Here is an 18,528-nt window from a genome sequence, read left to right on the forward strand (position 1 = left end):
GGAACTGTTGAGGAATTTTCAAAACCTCGGAAATATCTTAATACAAATAATATTAATCATAATGTTTTATTTGTATTCTACTTATTGTGACATTTTAAAGCAGATTACAATTAGGTACTTTCCCTCAAAGGACTAACAATAAGGACATAAGATCATGCCATACTAGATCAGATCATAGGTCCATCAAGCCCAGCATCCTGTTTCCAACAGTGACCAATCCAGGCTACAAGTACCTGGCAAGTACCCAAAAACTAAGTCTATCCCATGCTACTGATGCTAGTAATAGCAGTGGCTATTTTCTAAGTCAACTTAATTAATAGCAGGTAATGGACTTCTCCTCCAAGAACTTATCCAAACCTTTTTTAAACCCAGCTACACTAACTGAACTAACCACATCCCCTAGCAACAAATTCCAGAGTTTAATTGTGCGTTGAGTGAAAAAGAACTTTCTCCAATTAGTTTTAAATGTGCTATATGCTAACTTCATAGAGTGCCCCCTAGTTCTTCTATTATCCAAACGAGTAAATAACCGATTCACATTTACCTGTTCTAGACCTCTCATGATTTTAAACACCTCTATCATATCCCTCCTCAGCCGTCTCCAAGCTGAGCAGTCCTAACCTCTTTAGTCTTTCCTCATAGGGGATCTGTTCCATCCCCTTTATCATTTTGGTCGCCCTTCTCTTTACCTTCTGCATCGCAACTATATCTTTTTTTAGATGCGGCGACCAGAATTGTACACAGTATTCAAGGTGCAGTCTCACCATGGAGCGATACAGAGGCATTATGACATTTTCCGTTATATTCACCATTCCCTTCCTAATAATTCCTAACATTCTGTTTGCTTTTTTTGAATGCCACAGCACACTGAGCTGACGATTTTAAAGTATTATCCACCATGATGCCTAGATCTCTTTCCTGGGTGGGAGCTCCTAATATGGAACCTAACATCGTGTAACTATAACATGTGTTATTTTTCCCTATATGCATTACCTTGCACTTATCCACATTAAATTTCATCTGCCATCTGAATGTCCAATTTTCCAGTCTCACAAGGTCCTCCTGAAATTTATCACAATCCGCTTGTGGTTTAATTACTCTGAATAATTTTGAATCATCTGCAAATTTGATTAACTCGTCATATTCCTTTCCAGATCTGTCAGCCCGGGAACTGATGCAGGGTATAGTCTCCAGTGATGCTGAGAAAAACTCAGATGCCTGCTCAAGATTCCTTTGCAGTATCCGCGCCAGACATTCTTCATGCTATTGACTGCTGCAACCAACTTTGTAAAATTCTGTGTGTTTGCGGCAGTCTGATCTCACAGGATCTGGTTCTGCCTGTTGTCAGTCCTCCTGAGGCGCACTAGCTCTGCCCATATATGCTGGCCTAGCTGCTCTTGCATGGACCCTCTCTTGTTTGCGGGGATGTTGTTGGTGCTGATGCCGGCCTAGTGCCGGCACTGGTGGCGGTGCTTGATGGTAGTGTGGTATGCAGGTCTTTGGGCCTCCAAATGTGGCATGATGGAGCTTCTGGGCTGCTCTTACCGAGGGCGTTGTGCTTTAGGCTGGTGCTATGGGATGCTGGCTCAAGGTTGGGAGGAATCTATTGGCTCCCACTGAAGGCTAGGTTCATCCATGAAGCCAGAGAGGTAGAGGGACACATTGAGTTAACTGGGTGAACTCAGGCGTTGCTGCATCTGCAGTGCCTCCTGAGTCTGTGGCTGTTGCTGCTGCTCTTCCTCCTCCTTGCTCACCAGGGTCTGGACATCCATCAGGAAGGCCCTGTGCAAAAGGGCTGCTGTGCTGCTGATCCTTAGAGCTTCCTGGCAGGGACCGGCTGCTTCATGGGCAAGAGCTGTGGAAACAAAACATAAGACATAAATACCAATGGCACAGAGTATATTTTTTTCATTTGGCATCAGAGGTGCACTTTGATTCTTAAGCATTGTGAGCATCTTAAATGAGATGTACACCCATTGCAACCTGCCCATTTACAGATGAAGTGAACTTACCCGCTGCGGCTCACGTGGTGTCCAGTCACTCATCCATGCCCCCAAATACATCTGGTCCCAGCCTTTGCATGAGGCACTCCTCCATGGGGGTGAGGATGATGGGATAAGGGGCTTCTCCTCCGGTCCACTGTTATATTTATTTCTGGCTACCACCTTGGCTTTCAACTGCGCCTTGATGTCCTGGTACCTGTGGGCCACCTTCTCCCTGCTTCGTTGGTCTCCGCTGAGCCTGAAGATGCCCTGGAATATGTTGTGCCAGATTTGGCCCTTGGATTCTTTTGAGGTCTTGGCCACCCCATTGCCAAACAGCATGGCATAATGCTCCAGGACCCCTGCAATAACCATCTCATTAACCTGCACACTGAACTTGATAGCCCTGAGATGAGGGCACTCTGCCACCTGCCTGCCTGCCAGAAAGGAGTGCTACTTCCACTTCTAGAGAGGTGTCCTCCCTTTCCCTCCCACTCACCTCTCCCTTCCCTTCCTCCCCCCTCCTGCCCCTGGCCTGCAACATTCCTTCCCCTCTGCCCTCTCTCTCTGTCCCTAGCCTGACATCCTCCTCCCTCCATTCTCATTTGCCTATCCCCTTCCCCCTCCCACCTCCTCCTATCCCTCCCTCCTGCCTATCTCTACTCCTGACCCTGTCCTTATTCCTATTCCTACTCCTCCTCCTCCTAGCACTCCTGTCCTCATCCTCCCACCTCCTCTCCTCCCTCCTCCCCTCCTTTCCTGATGCCTCTCCTCTCCTCTCTCCCCACACCTCTCATGCTCCATCCTTCTCCTCACCACAAACACCACTCCTCCACACTTCTCCACAAACACCACTCCTCACTCATCCACACACCTCCACCAACACCTCACTCCTCTACTCAAACCACCCCTCACCCCTCTATCAACACCACTCCTCCACTCACACCACTCCTCCACCAACACTACTCCTCCTCACTCTGCCACTCCTCACACCACCACTCCTCCAGACCAAAAGACAGACAAACTGGACAAACAAATAAAAACTTTCACTCCAACAAAGAAGACAAAAGAGCAAGGTAAAGGGAAACAGATGGCAACAGAAGACCAGACAATGCACTCAGGTAATCGAATTAGAAAAACCTCCTATTCCCACTCACCAACTCTCCTCTCCTCTCTCTCCCATGCCTGACACACCCTCAAAGAAGCAGCTGTAGGAAGCCGGGATATATAACCTGAAAAAATAACGCAACAATCATTAATTTACGCTAGCCACATAAAATGAAGCTACATGCGGTGACACAACGTGTGACATGCTGATGCAACATGCTGTGCACTGATGCAACATGCTGTGCATTATTTACTTATGTGATGTGTAAGCATGCAAATTAGCTTAACCTTGTCCTTTTTTTTATTTTCATAATATTTTCATAATATTTATAGCTTTTTGATGAATCTAGGTCTTAGATAAAAACATAAAAGGTTGCCATACTGTGTCAGACCAAGGGTCCATCAAGCCCAACATCCTGTTTCCAATAGTGGCCAATCTAGGATGCCAGTACTTGGCAAGATCCCAAACATTAAATAGATCCCATGCTGCGAATACCGGTAGTAAGCAGTGGCTATTCCCTAAATCAACTTGACTAATAGTAATTTATGGACTTCTCCTCCAGAAGCATGTGCAAACCTTTTTTAAACTGAGCCAAGCTAAATGCCATGACCGCATCCTCTGGCAATGAATTCCAGAGCTTAATTGTGCATTGAGTGAAAAAGAATTTTCTCTGATTTGTTTTAACTTGCAAACTTCATGGAGTGCAGCCTGGTCCTTCTATTATCTGAAAGAGTAAATATCTGATTCACATTTACTTGTTCTAGTTCTCTCATGATTTTGTAGACCTCCATCTTATCCCCCCTCAGTCAACTCTTCTCCAAGCTGAATAGCCCTAACTTCTTTAGCTTTTCATCATAGAGGAGCCATTCCATCCCTGTTATCATTTTGGTTGCCCTTCCCTGTAACTTCTCCAGTGCATCTATATCTTTTATGATATATGGCAACTAGAATGGAACACAGTACTCAAGGTGTGGTCTCACCATGGAATGATACAGATCATTTATAAATATATTGAAAAGCATCGGTCCAAGTACAGATCCCTGAGGCACTCCACTGTTTACGTCTCTTCACTGAGAAAACTGACCATTCAATCCTGCTCTCTGTTTCCTGTCTTTTAACCAGTTTGCAATCTACAGAAGGACATCTCTCCTAACCCATGACTTTTTAATTTTCTTAGAAGCCTCTCATGGGGGACTTTGTCAGACGCCTTCTGAAAATCCAAATGCACTACATCTACCAACTCATCTTTATCCACAATTTTATTAACCCCTTCAAAAAAATGTAGCAGATTTGGGTAAATCCATGCTGGCTCTGTCCCATTAAACCATGTCTATCTAAATGTTCTGTGATTTTGTTCTTTAAAATAGTTTCCATTGTTTTTCCCGGCATTGAAGTCAGGCTCACCAATGTATAGTTTCCTGGGAATGGCATTGGTATACATCCCTTTTAAAATTCCCTGATTTACATGTTAGAAGCAGGATTTCTGCGCACATGTGCACCCATTAAAAATTTGGTGCAAATGTGCACACAGCCAAGCTATTTTATAACATGAGCGCATATGCACATGTATTTTATAAAATGACTGCATACCTGGGAGTGAGCTGACATATAAATGCAAATGTGTACGCATCAGTCCCTCTTATTGACCCCTAACACATGGATGTCTCAAATAGAACTTCTTATCTGGATAAGACTTATCCATCTATCTTACTTAGGCCTAGATTCATCAAATTGCTATAAATATAGCAGAAATTGTGCCCATGATAATAAAATGGGCGTGGTCAGGCTAATTTCCTGTCTACCGCATTGCCTAAGCAATTTTCGCGAAGTACCATATGCTATCATGTCAAGCATAGCATCACTGCATCACATGTCATTTTATGCGTATGTTGATCAATGCATGGCATGTTAATTTTTTGCCTTATATATTCCAGCTTCCGACAGCTGCCTGAGGATGTGTCAGGCGATGGAGAGAGGAGAGGAGAGTTGATGAGTTTAGTGGTTAGTGGGAAAAGGAGCTTTTTTCATTAGATTACCTGAGTGTTTTATCTAGTCTTCTGTTGTCATCTATTTCCGTTTACCTTGGTCTTTTGCCTTCTTTGTTGGAGTGAAAGTTTTTGTTTGTTAGTCCAATTTGTCAATCTGTCTTTTTGTATGGAAGAGTGAGGAGGAGTGATGGTGGTGGTGGTGTGGAGGAGTGGTGGAAAAGATGGAGCTTGAGTGGTGTGGGGAAAGGAGAGGAGATGCATGAGGAGAGGAGGGGGAGGAGGGAGGAGAGGAGGCAGGAGGATGAGGACAGGAGTGCTAGGTGTAGGAGAAGGAGTAGGAGTAGGGACAGGGTCAAGGACAGGAGTAGAGATAGACAGGAGGGAAGGGATAGGTGGAGGCAGGAGGCAGAAGGGGATAGGCAGACGAGTACAGAGGGAGGAGGGCAGCAAGCTAGGGATAGATAGAGAGGGCAGAAAGAAAGGGATTTGGTAAAGCAGCTACAGGAGGGGGGGAGAGGAAGGTAGGGGAGAGGGGCATGGGAGTGAGAGTGAGAAAAGGGAGGACACCTCTCCAGAAGCTGAAGGGGCATCCCGTTCTGACAGCCAGGCATCAGGTTGCACTCATCTGAAGGCTTTGAAGTTCAGCATGAAGGACAATGAAATGATTATCCCAGGGGTTCTCAAACATTTTGTAATGCTCTTCAGTAACCATGCAGCCAGGACTTCAAAGACACCCAAAGGTCAGATCTGGCACACCATTGCTCAGACTCTATCCAGGTGCAGCAGCATGAAATGGAATAGGGAGCAGGTGGTCCACAAATACGTGACATAAAGGCCCAATTGAAAATGAAGGTGTTGAATAGGAACAAATATATACGGCAGATTGGAGGAGGAGCCCCTTGTCCGATAATGCTGACACCATTCATAATACGTGCGTGATCGGGTATATGTGATGAGACTACACTGTGGATATATTGAACTACGTTGGAAGAAATTGAGATTTGAAGACTTTGGCCTTTTTGAGTTAGTTCCTGAGGAAGCCCTTATGAAAGAGGGTGAAACGAAGATATCTTTGTTGGACGTCTCATGATCGTGAAGAGCATTTCAAATTGGAATTAAATATAACAAGCAGATGAATAACAAGTAGATGAATAGTAATATATATTGTAAATCTTGAGCTGTTGAAATGTATATAAATTGTTTTTGGTTATGTGTTTTTATATGATATGAGTGATGAATGTATGGGGATGTATGAGATAGATAAATTGTTTAGATAGTTTGTGATATTTTGGGAATCAATAAAAAATGATACTGTAAGGTATATAGTTCTTTTATGTGTGGTGCTTATATGGTAGTTAAAGAAGACTAGTGAATATTACCCTTTGTGTCGTGATACCGGGGGTGACATGAGTGGCAGGAAACAGTATGTAAGAGGTACCCAAAGTTGTTTTCAGACTTTGGGGCCAACACTAACATCATCAATGATGTCCCAGACCCAGGAGAAGCACCAGGTTAGTGGCATTGTCACCACTAGATGCCAGGGAGAATTTTGAAATAAAAAAAATGAAAGCAAGGCAGGGGAGGATTGAGGAAGCTCCTTTTGCCTAGTGTAAGCATCTGGGGCAGTTTGGAGAGAGACTCATGCACCCACGAATGAGATCGAGTTTGGCATAGAACCACTAGCCACATGGACAGGAAGTGACATCACAGTCGAGTCCCAGTAATGAAATTGCTGTGGGGAAAAGCTTCCTTAAGAAATTCAAGCAGAGATCAGGCTAGATGTGAGAGGACATTGAAGAAATCTCTCACACCATGCTAAAATAAAAACGAGCATTTTAAAAAGATATATAAAGCAGATGCTAGTTTATGGGAGAAGGAAACATTCACTAGGAGCACCAGAGTTCCACAGGGTCTTAGGGTCTTCTGTAGCTCCCTACTGTACATTGACACACTGTCAGCACTTTGGAGTACTGGAATCCTTGTGCTGGGTTACAAAAATTGTTTATTTAAAATTGTAGAGGTGGAGGAACACCTTGGAAATCGTCCTTTAAATTTTAAAACTTGCTCAGAGTAAATTCTGAGATTTTAAATGGAATTATAAAAATATATAAAAGTTACTTGCAGAATATTATTGGGAAGTTTCTCAGATCATAATATAGCACATAAACATAGGTCAAAATGGAGAGACTGTTTTAGATGAGTTCACTGGAGCAATTATTCCAGAAGTAATTTGGCTGTTGTTACAGATGTGGCAGTTGAGGAACGTCATTGTGGGATGAAGCTAGAGGCAGAGACAGAAACTGTTTTTTATTGAGTTTTCCTGAGAGAAAATCTTTAAGAGTTCAATTGATCTCAATAGTAAACATCTCACAGATAGAGGAGAGAGTTGTTTTCTCAGTTTTTGAAAGTGACAAAAGAGAGTGAATGGAAAGGTAAGTGAATTTAAAAATAGAAATTCCAGATATAGGAGAAAAAAATTGAAAGGATATAAAATTAACTAGCAACTGTACCCATTCTATGCCCGGGCGGCGAGCCTTTTTATTGGCACATCTGCTCTTGTTTTGAGCCGAATTTCCCTAGAAATTCACTGTAAGAGTGTCCCTTCCACTTACACACACCCTCATACTGGCTCCCTCACTCTCTCACGCACACACACATCCCCTCATATAGGCTCCCTCTCTGAAACCCACAGTCAAGCATCCCGCGCACTCCCCCTCTTACCAACCATGCTGTCTCTCGCACTCCTCCACACCCCCTCTCCTCTCTCACACACACATTCTCTCACACCGGCATCACCCTCCCCTCCATTAGGCTCCCTCTCTCTGAAATCCACACTCAAGCATCCCCCCACCCACCCTCTCTTACCTCCCATGCTCTCTCTCACACCCTCCCCACCCCTCTCTCACCAACCATGTTCTCTGTCACCCCCCTCTCTCACATGCACATTCTCTCTCACCGGCATCCCCCCCATGCTCTCTCTCATACCCTTCCCACCCCCTCTGACCAACCATGCTCTCTGTCACACCCCCTCTCTCACACACACATTTCCCCTCATATAGGCTCCACTCCCCGACAAACATTATCTCTCACCGGCAAGCCACGGGACCCGCACTGTTCACGGCAAAGATGAAGGCCTGGCGTGCCATTCGCGGCGAAGATGAAGGCCCAGCTCGCCGTTCGCGACACATGGGGGCCTTCCATTTTCGGCGTGATCAGAAAAAAGCAGCATAGATCAGAAAATAGCAGCGGAGACCCCGGCATGCCACGAACTGAGCGCGTCCTGTGGCACACGCTCCGTTCGCGGTGAAGATGAAGGCCCGGGCGTGCTGATCATGGCATACGGGGGCCTTCCCTTTTCGCTGCGAACGGCGCACTGGGCCTTCCTCCTCACCGCGAACGGAGCATGTGCCGCAGGACGCACTCCGTTCGCTGCATGCCAGGGTCTCCTCTGCTATATTCTGCCTCTCCCGTGATGGCCGCTGTCCTTCCTACCTGTGCCGTGTTTGAGCCGCCTGCGCCAGCTATCGGCGGGCTGGAAAACTCAATGCCACTCAAAATTAGACTGCAGAGAAGCTTTAAACTTTTCAAAGTAAGTCTAAAAACCTGGCTTTTTAAACAGGCTTTTTATAAAGAGAACGAAGAAAACAAATCAGCGCATAAGTAAGCACCAAGCAATCAGTTTTTACAATTTTTCTTTCCTATCTCCTAATGCATATTAGGGTGTTAAATTTATTTAGGGACCGTAAAGAAGTTTTTTCAACCAACATATAAGCAAAATCAACCTATAGGGGCGGATTTTAAATGCCCTGCGCACGTAAATCCGGCTGGATTTACGTGCGCAGGGCCCTCGCGCGACGGCATGCCTATTTTGCATAGGCCGCTGGCGCGCATAGAGCCCCGGGATGCGCGTAAGTCCCGGGGCTTCGTAAAACGGGCGGGGGGAGGAGGCGTGTCGGGGGCATTCCCAAAATGACGCAGCATTTCGGGGGCGTGGTGTGGCATTTCGGGGGAGGGCCCGGGGGCGTGGCGCCAGCCCAGGGGCGTGGTCGAGGCCTCCGGACCAGCCCCCGGGTTGGGTGATGGCGCGCCAGCGACCCGCTGGTGCGCGCAGATTTACGTCTGCTTTTAGCAGGCGTAAATCTGCCAACAAAGGTAAGGGGGGGGTTAGGTAGGGGAAGGGAGGGGAAGGTGGGGAGAGGGCGAAGGAAAGTTCCCTCCGAGGCCGCTCCGAAATCGGAGCGGCCTCGGAGGGAACAGCCAGCGTGCGCTGGGCTCGGGGCGCGCAGGTTGCACAAATGTGCACCCCCTTGCGCGCGCCGACCCCGGATTTTATAAGATACGCATGGCTAGGCGCGTATCTTATAAAATCCAGCGTACTTTTCTTCTTGCCCGGTGCGCGAACAAAAGTACGAGCTCGCGCAAATTTTAAAATCTACCCCATAGCTTTTTATATTATAAAAAACATTTTACCGTTCACTAATGGCACATCTATAATATGTAATCTAAACCAATCAACTTTTAATACTATTTGTGCCTTTTTGTAAACCGTTGTGATGGTGAATTAACTTAAAGACGGTACAGAAAAGATTTTAAATAAATAAAAAATATATATATAAATATTATAGTGCCATTTATCGGCGGGCTGCAGAACATCCGCGATCACTGACGGGCACACTCCAAGCCCGATATATTATGGATATGGATACTCTTTCTTTTCAAACATAAAAAAGGTAAGGAGTTCCAAAGGAAAATTGCAGTGGAGTAGAGTCGTGGCAAATTTTATTCTGCTCCTTTTCAGATGGGTGGCATATTTTGAGAAAGGTTTGAACAGAACCTAAAGTCATATTTTGAAGGAAGAGAATAATAGGAGCCATGCTTGGGGTGTAGCTGGTGAGTCTTATTGACACTGAATGGTATGTTCAGTTTTACAGTGCTGATGTAAGCTCAGCTGAGACATAGATTCTGTGATAGGGCACTGCTAAGAGCACCTTCTCTAACCCATGAAGCAACTCTGAGATAAACTGGAAAAAAAATAAAATTTTACACTGGCTCCTAGAATTAGATGAGAAATATAGGTGCTGTTGATATAGAAGCTTTTGAGGTACAGAACAAGTTGAGTGCTTCTGCAAAATAGCAGGGGTGGAACCTTTAAAAAATGTTATCGGGGTTTCATTTTCGGTCCAGGGTAGGTCATTTTGGGTCCACCCCAATCTTTATTTTTTTCTTTCATTTAGCAGGGTTAAAAAAAAAAAAAAAAGAACCCACCCAAACCTTACCATTTATTAAAATATGGACTCCACACATGTGGACTCCCTGCCCACCCTAGTCCACCTCTTCTCTTACCCAGGACTCACCAAAACTCCCTGATGGTCTAGCAAGGGACATGGAAACAACTTCCTGCTCCCAGGCCAGCAGCTGCCATTAGTCAAAATGATGCTGGTCACCTTTGCCTCCTACCATGTGACAAAGGCTGCCTAATAGCACTGGTAGCCACTGTCACATGATAGGGGCAAAGGGCGTCTGTGCCATTTTAACAAATGGCAGCCTCTGGTCCAGGAGTGGGAGGTCGCTTCCAGGCCCCTCGCTATACTACCAGGGATTTTTGATGAGTCCTAGGGCTATTGGAGGGAGTTGGAAGGATGGGCTAGGGTGGGTTCAGAAGGGTTTTTGGGGGGTTAACTTTTTTTGGCTCCCCCCAAAAAAAGATAGGAAAAACAACACAAAATGTCATGTTTTTACCTATTGTTTTTTTTTTAATTCCCGAAATGCAACAAAATAGGAAATATCATTGCTCACCCACATTTTCGATTGCCCGCGTTACATATGTGACCGGGCCATACACACACTGAGCACATTTTACAAAGAGCCTGGCCTCACACATAACCCCTGATACGTGCACAAGTGCCGGGCCAGCGAATAGGGGTGGGCCAGGGGCGTGGTCTGGGTGAAGAGGCACTGTCCCAGGGAAGCGCGCGCCACAGCCAGCCAGCACGCATAACTTATTTCTGCTCCAAAGGAGCAGGTAAGTTAGAAAATAAAAAAAAATAGGGTAGGTAGGTAGAGGTTAGGGGTCAGAGAGGAGAGGAGAGGAGAGAGGAAAAGTTAGGAAGGTTAGGTAGAAGTATAGAGACGTTCCCTCCCAGTTCACTTCTTAATTGGAGCGGACTGGGTTGGAACTGGGGAAGGCCGGCTTGCATCACCATGCGTTGGTTTATAAAATCGTATAAAATCAGGCATGCGCATGTACCCACGGATATTGTATTTTATAACATCCGCACAGCAGCACACGCATGTTATAAAATCGGCGTGTCCATGTGCGCATGCCGGGTTTTAAAATTGACCCCGGTATTTCCTATTTCATTGTAAACTAATGCCCACCCCTACAAAATAGTAAATATATCTGATTCATAAGTCCAAATGTAAATGAACATCACCTCATAATTATATTGTTAAAACTGCCTGAAAGAAATGATTAATTGATCTCTTTTAATTCAATTATAAGATTCTTTGTGGTGAAGAAAGAGTGTGGGAATGCAACATAAGGAAAAGTAAACATGTGGATATTGTGAAAAGTTATACTCCCTTGTTCAATTTATCTCAGAAAGAAAAGAAATAAAGAATAAATGAGTTATTCATCTATTTATTTAGAAAACATTTGTTACCCACCTTTCCTATGTTCAGGGCGGGTGTACATTATGAACATACATAGATGGGAAGAACAAGATCAAATAACACATTACAAATTCTTGAATAAGGGAACATAGTCTATCAAATGACAACATATTAAAAACATAGCTGTTAATTTCAGCAAAATAGAAGAGTTAATTGGGGACCTAAAGTAGGACATTGAGGATTCGCTGAAGTAGTGAGATGCCGGGGGCTATCCATTCCTCTGAAGAGGAAAGTTTTTAGTGCTTTTATAAAGAATGTTCTTTCCTGGCGGCATTTTACTTCCTTTGGTAAGCTGTTCCATAGACAACAGAGAAGAAAGCATTAGAGATGTGAATCAGAACCGGACTCGGTTCTGATTCCGGTTCCGATTCACATCGTGTTTTTTTTTTTTCGTCCGGCCCGATCGCGGTTTTGTTTATCGGCTGCGCCCGAGCCGATAAACAAAAACGCACCCCGACCCTTTAAAACTAATCTCTTAGTTTCCCCCACCCACCCGACCCCCCAAAAAACATTTTACATGTACCTGGTGGTCCAGTGGGGGTCCCGGGAGCGATCTCCCGCTCTCGGGCCGTCGGCTGCCACTAATAAAAATGGTGCCGATGGCCTTTGCCCTTACCATGTGTCAGGGTATCTGTGCCACTGGCCTGGCCCTGTCACATGGTAGGAGCACTGGATGGCCCGCGCCATTTTTAAAGATGGCGCCGGCCCATCCAGTACGATATCGTACGATAAGTTGTAAATAATTGGGTGTATGATCATGGTGATCTTGTATTGTATGTGGTATGCAATTGGGATCCAGTGCTTTGTTTCAAAAACAGGGGTGATGTGTGTCTTGCTCTGAGTTTTATATCATCTGCAGTGGGCAGACAGAAAATAGTGGGAGACCTATTAAGAGAGAGTTACAATAATCAATACAAGAGAATAATAGAGATTGAAGGACAGACCGGAAATTGGAGTGTTCAAGAAGTGGCTTGAGGTGACGGAGTAGATGTAGCTTGTAGATGGATAAGTTGGTTAGCTAGGGAAATACACCCTTTATATTTTAATTGACTAGCCAGAATAATCACAAAACAAAAAATGTATTCAGAAGCATAGAGAATGTGGCCAATGTTAGCAACATACGAACTGCTCTTATAAGTAGATAGAGAACCAGTGACATGCCCAAAAGTAAACCCCTCCTCAGCATATAAACTGCAGTAGGGAAATGCATAGGAATAGTGATTATTTTGAATTAAAAGGTTGTATTTGTGAGAGGCACAGGAGTAAACCTCTACTCAGCTTATGAACAACAGGGAGAAAATGCATAGGAATAGTGTTGTGTTTGAATTACCAAACTGTATTTGTGAGAGCTCAGAAGCAAAAGCTGTATTTGGGAAAAGCACAGGAGCAGATCACACCCTCTAATTAGCAAGTAGGAACATAAAGTCTTGGAGTAGGAAAATCTCTCCCTAAATCATTAATCTTGCCTAGGATCTGCAGAGGGTTAGGCTATTCCCTGCTTAGTAAAGTAAGGAGTTGAAATGTTCTACAATGAACTCAGTCCCCAGTAATTAGGTGTTTGGTATTACCAGCCAGAGCTAGCTAAATAGCAGGGATACTCCTAATCAATGTTACTAGTTGCCTCAATGAAACTTGTGTCCCAGAGAAGCAAATAATATGATGTACTAGATACTTTCACAATACTGATTAGGCTGGTGAAAGCATCTGGGTCTGATCAGTCTTTGCTTAGAGTTTAGTGGGGCTGAAATGACAACTGCTTTGTTTGAACCCAATAATTTTGGCTGAGATTTGTTATGGAAGAATTATAATACTGCAGGGGCAGTAAAAGCTGGGATTTTCCTGAATGGAGATGGCACCAAGGAAGTTTCATAATAAAAGTATTCTTCATGGGCTTGTTTATTTGGATATTGAGACAGCCTGAAGGTATCATAGTGAAGGTGATTTAAAGGAATGGTACAGTGATCCCTAGTAGGGAGAAAGGGTCAGCGGTGATATTACCAGGCACTCTGCCCAGTGCCATGAAAGCAGGGGACCTAGGATTAGTAAATTGAAATTCAGGGCACAGTTTGCCTGATTATAGATTAGCTGGCACCCCAGCATGCAACAACTACAACCCTAAACCCACTAGACTTGCAGACCCCAAGACCCCTGCTTTGCTACACCCAGTGATGTAATGCTGGTCTCTGGGGTAGCCCTCTGGCCACTCGAAAGCCCTTTCAGATTGCCGCTGAGAAGCAGGTTGCGTGTGAGGACTGAAAAAGGCTCAGGGCATGCAAGAAGACAAAGGCTCAGGACTTGGAACAAGATGAAGGCTCTGAAGATTTGAAGAGATGAAGGCACTGAAAAATTGAAAACCCGTAGAAGCTCGGGGAGAGCCCTGTGCTGCAGAATGCCCTGCTCAGCCCGTAGGCTGGCAGCAGACCATGCCGAATGGTGGTGCAGGCTCTAGACTTAGAACTTAATGAGGACTTGGCATCCGGACTTGAAACATGATAAAGGTTCTGAGGAGGTCTGACACTGCTGCACAACCTACACAACCTGTGGGCTGGTTGCAGACCACAATAGTGGCGCAGGCACTGGACTCAGGAGCAAGACAGAAGCTGGAACAAAACTCCGAAGAGCAGGGACTGGACTCAGGCACTTGGATTCAGGACCTCGGACTCAGACTCAGGAACTTACTCAGGCTCAGACTTTAAAACCAAGGAGGACTTCCGAAGGCTTGAACCAGCAACAAAGACACTAGACAGGACACAGACCAGGAACAGGACTCAGGAGACTCAGGAACCAGAAACAAGATGAGACCAGGAACAAAGACATGGATTCCAGAACAAGGCAAAGACTTGGATACCAAGAACAAGATTAAGTCTTGGATTCAGGAACAAAGGTGAAGATGAGCATTCAGGAACAAGAGGGTGAGACCAATGGAGCCTGGAGGCCAGGAACATGGAACAAGAAACATGGAGGACCTTGAAGGGCCTGTCCCGCAAGCGGAATCACAACACCTAATATCTTCTGTGGACTGTTGACCTTACTGCAGTGAATACACTGAACAAAATGTGGGTCCTCCCTCACTATTAAGTGTCTCCAGACCAGAGATGTTTTGCATGATCTCCTCACTGCATCTTTGGGGGATGCTGCTGTTGTTGGCACTGAGTTGAAGTTGAAGATTGACTATGAGGTAAAAGGCCAGGAGCATCTCTCATGCTCTCTATCTGCACTGCCTGTTTTTCTTGGAGGTTGCTTTTAACAACATCAATATGATCTACTTCCCCTACATCCTCTCTGGAGACTCTATTAACTAGAGCTACAAAATTCTCTTCAGCTACTAGCTCTTTATTATCTTCTGATTCAGGGAATCCCAGACATAATTCTTCATTGAATCAGTTTTTGAAAATACTATCTCCATTACCTCAGGATCAGTAGTACTGGAAAAGCATACTGCTGGTTTTCAGTATTGCTCTTCTGCTGCCCCTGTCCATGTCCCCTTCTTGCTAATACCAGCCTCAATGGCTATTCTGCATTTTACCCCTGCTCCAAATATTAGAGTATTTTTTGGTCCAAAATGATTATTCTGTATAAGCTGTATGCAGCATGAACACATTTTTAGAATGGTTGGGTCTTTTTCATTCTTAATATTTTCATAAATTTTCTGTAAGAATTTATTTCTATTGGCAATATGATTAGTTTATTAATTTAAATAAGATACAAAATATTAAAAAAGTTATAAAATACCTTAAAATTTGGTGTACTAAGATTTATTAGGAAGTAAAGGAAAATTCTTATGAAAAATATTTTCTGTTATTCTTAGGTTCCTTTGCACATGCTTAGATCTTTCAGTGGAAAGACACCAGTATCATTTGATTCAGATGCCAGCTATAGGCTAGTTAAAACATTTCTTCACCTTGATTAGTCCTCCATCCTATCTCCTTGCCTACTTCATCTGCCACAGCTATGGCTGGGCTGCTATCTCACATAGGCAATGATTGATTGCTGTAGTTACCAGTCTTGTCATAACTTTCTTAGTGCTGCACTTTTCAACGTATCATAGACTTAAATAAGAAGCAAATGAATGAAACAAAACTGCTTGTTTAAATTCATGGGCACCCTCCATTCATTTCAGGAGTTCACAAATGAAATTAAATTGGTCTCATTTGCTGCATTTAACCAATTTGTTTCAAACTATGTCCGAGCTGAGATTTTGAGCAAGTATAAGAATATAAAATATTAATTAATATGGTAAATATTACACAAAACACAATTAATGGTTTTGTTACTAATTAATAATTATTTATAATATAGTTTATATTAATATAATTAAAAATATAGAAAATAATGAATTTCATATTGTCTCTGAATAGATCTTGAGTATTGGGTACAGTTATGGTTGCTCCATCTCAAAAACGTTATGGTGGTACTAGAAAAGATTCAGAAAAGGGCAATTCTATATAAATTATAAAAAAAAAGAAAAGAAAAGGGCAATTCTAATCAGGTTAGGGTTCTTCAGCTTGCAGAAATTGTGACTGAGAAAAGACATGATAGAGATTTATAAAATCATAAGTGGAGTGGAATATGACCAGTAAATAAGGAATGGTTAATTACCCTTTCAAATAGTACTGAGGCTATGGGATACTCTATGAAACTAACATATAGCACATTTAAAACAAATTAGATAATATTTTATAACTCAATCAAGTTGTCAAATTTGCCGCCAGAGGATGTGGTCAAGGCATCTAGCATAGCGGGGTTTAAAAGGGATTTGGACAAATTCCTGGTAGAAAAATCCAGAAACCATTATTTGCCAGGTAGAATTGGAAAAGCCACTGCTTATGTAACCTTTTTTTTTTTCTGATGAGGCATATTTCTTCAAGGACACACAAAAGAATTTTTTAGTTCTGGGACTAGCTTCACTGTTATATTTACTTCCTTCCTGTATCCACAAGGTGAGGGTCCTTTCTGTGGGGGGAAGCTGTTGCTTATGGCCCAGGCAGTGAAGTATGTGTTTTCTCAAACCATGTCAGGAATTCCCTCAGTGCTCTGTGATGCAGGGACAAATTCACTGGACACAGGACTGGGTGTTCAAATCATACTTTGCTGGTTAGTCAAAAAGGTAAATCAATGTCAAGTTTTAAATAATGAGATTACAGCTGGCTGTCTTCTTTCTGCCCAGCAGGTGTCTCAGACTCAGGTTCCTTAGCAAAATCTTACCACTCCTGCTCAGAGTGCATAAAAAGTCCTGTACTTGGAGGAAGTCCTACTCTACGTGGAGTCTCCAAAGAAATTATAACCTCTTACCTGATTTCACAGTTGTTATGCCCTTTACCCAGCCTGTGCCCGTGTTCCTGGGAGGAGATCAAGTAGTGAGCCTCCAATTCTGGTCTTCTTCCTAGTTCTCCAACTCAGTTCTTCAAGAGGGAAAGGTCTAGTGCCGCACAAAGGTTAAGCTCCACAACCCAGTCTCCTCTGGAGAAGAGAGGTGACAAAAAGCTCCTCTCAAAAACAAAAGGAAATCGTTACTCAAAATATGTCCAAAACTCCTCCAGGATACTTCTGTCACTGCAGTGCTTCTCTAACCTAGAAGGGAGCTAGCAGGTCTTCAGAGTCTTGGCCTCTGGAGCAGGGGAATGGCCATCACCAAGATTCCCAGGCTGCAACCCAGCTAACAACTCTCAAAAATAGCAAAATTCTTAATAAAGTCTCTTCTTCTAACGTGATGGGTATCCAGCCTGGCCAGGGTACACAGAAAGTAATATCCCCCCCTAAACAAAACAGGTACTAAGTGAGGGAGTAGGCCCCACTATAAAGAAACTTCACCAGAGCTCCTCTCTCTACAGAGGATAGTGGTTAGAAAATTGCACCAAGAGCTACATGTATGATTACCTACCTGTTGGTGAGAGGTTATATGTGCGCACCCAATTCAAAGAGCTTCTGGCTCTCAGAAAAAAATCTCTGGAGGCCAAGGTAGCAGACCTGGAGGAGCTAAGGCAGACAGAAAAGCGTATAGAGGAGTCCTTCAGGGATATAGCAGAGTGGTCCCAACTCCAATCTAGCAGTCCCCTTGTGCTGCTTTGGAAGAGGAAGGTCATCTGTCAAGAGATTATCTCCCAATGCGGCAGGAAGGGATCCTATAGCTAGAACCTGCCCTGCAATTGATACTTTACCCTCTCACTGTGAAGATGTGTTTCCAGGGATCCATGCCCAGGAGGGAGGGGTTAGATTATCCATTGTAGTTGACGATTCGATCATTAGGAAAGTAGATAGCTTCATGGCTGATGGGCATGAGGATTGCTTGGTAATGTGCCAGCCTGCTGCAAAGCTAGCAGTCCACACATGCTGTCTAGACAAGATTTTAGAGAGGGCAGGGGAGGAACCGGCTACCATGGTGCAAGTGAGTATTAATAACATAGGAAAGTGCAGGAGGGAGGTTCTGGAGGCTAAAGTTAATCTATTAAATAGGAAATTGAAATACAGAACCTGCCCAGTGCTAACTTTTAAAAAAGGAGGTACAGCAGCTTTTAAACTGCAACATGGGCGAATCCTGGCAGTCGCTTAGTTGCTATGGTTCGGAGGGAGGTATCTTCAAAGGATACTGGGAAACAAAATATATTAGAATTTCCCAATACAGAGTTGGTTGTAAAAGCTGAAAAATTCCAAATACAAACCATGCAGATAAAAATGTCTCTAAACTGCCTGTATTATCACATAATAAGCACATTCTGGGTACATATAAACTTGTTTACTACTTTCCAGTGCTAATAGTCACAGTCCTATTGTTCTTATC

The 18,528-nt window shown here is 43.8% G+C and overlaps 1 long non-coding RNA gene across 1 annotated transcript; it reads right to left on the minus strand.

Moving 5' to 3' along the window:
* Nucleotides 1-1,083: 1,083 nt before the first annotated feature.
* On the minus strand, nucleotides 1,084-17,879 carry LOC115088864. Its single transcript, XR_003855945.1, has 3 exons — nucleotides 17,632-17,879; nucleotides 17,043-17,239; nucleotides 1,084-1,855 (listed from the first exon to the last, which is right to left on the minus strand). It is a non-coding gene; the product is annotated as an uncharacterized LOC115088864 (long non-coding RNA).
* Between the last annotated feature and the right edge of the window lie 649 nt (nucleotides 17,880-18,528).

The sequence above is a fragment of the Rhinatrema bivittatum genome, chromosome 3, assembly GCF_901001135.1.
Source record: "Rhinatrema bivittatum chromosome 3, aRhiBiv1.1, whole genome shotgun sequence".
Lineage (NCBI taxonomy): Eukaryota > Metazoa > Chordata > Amphibia > Gymnophiona > Rhinatrematidae > Rhinatrema > Rhinatrema bivittatum.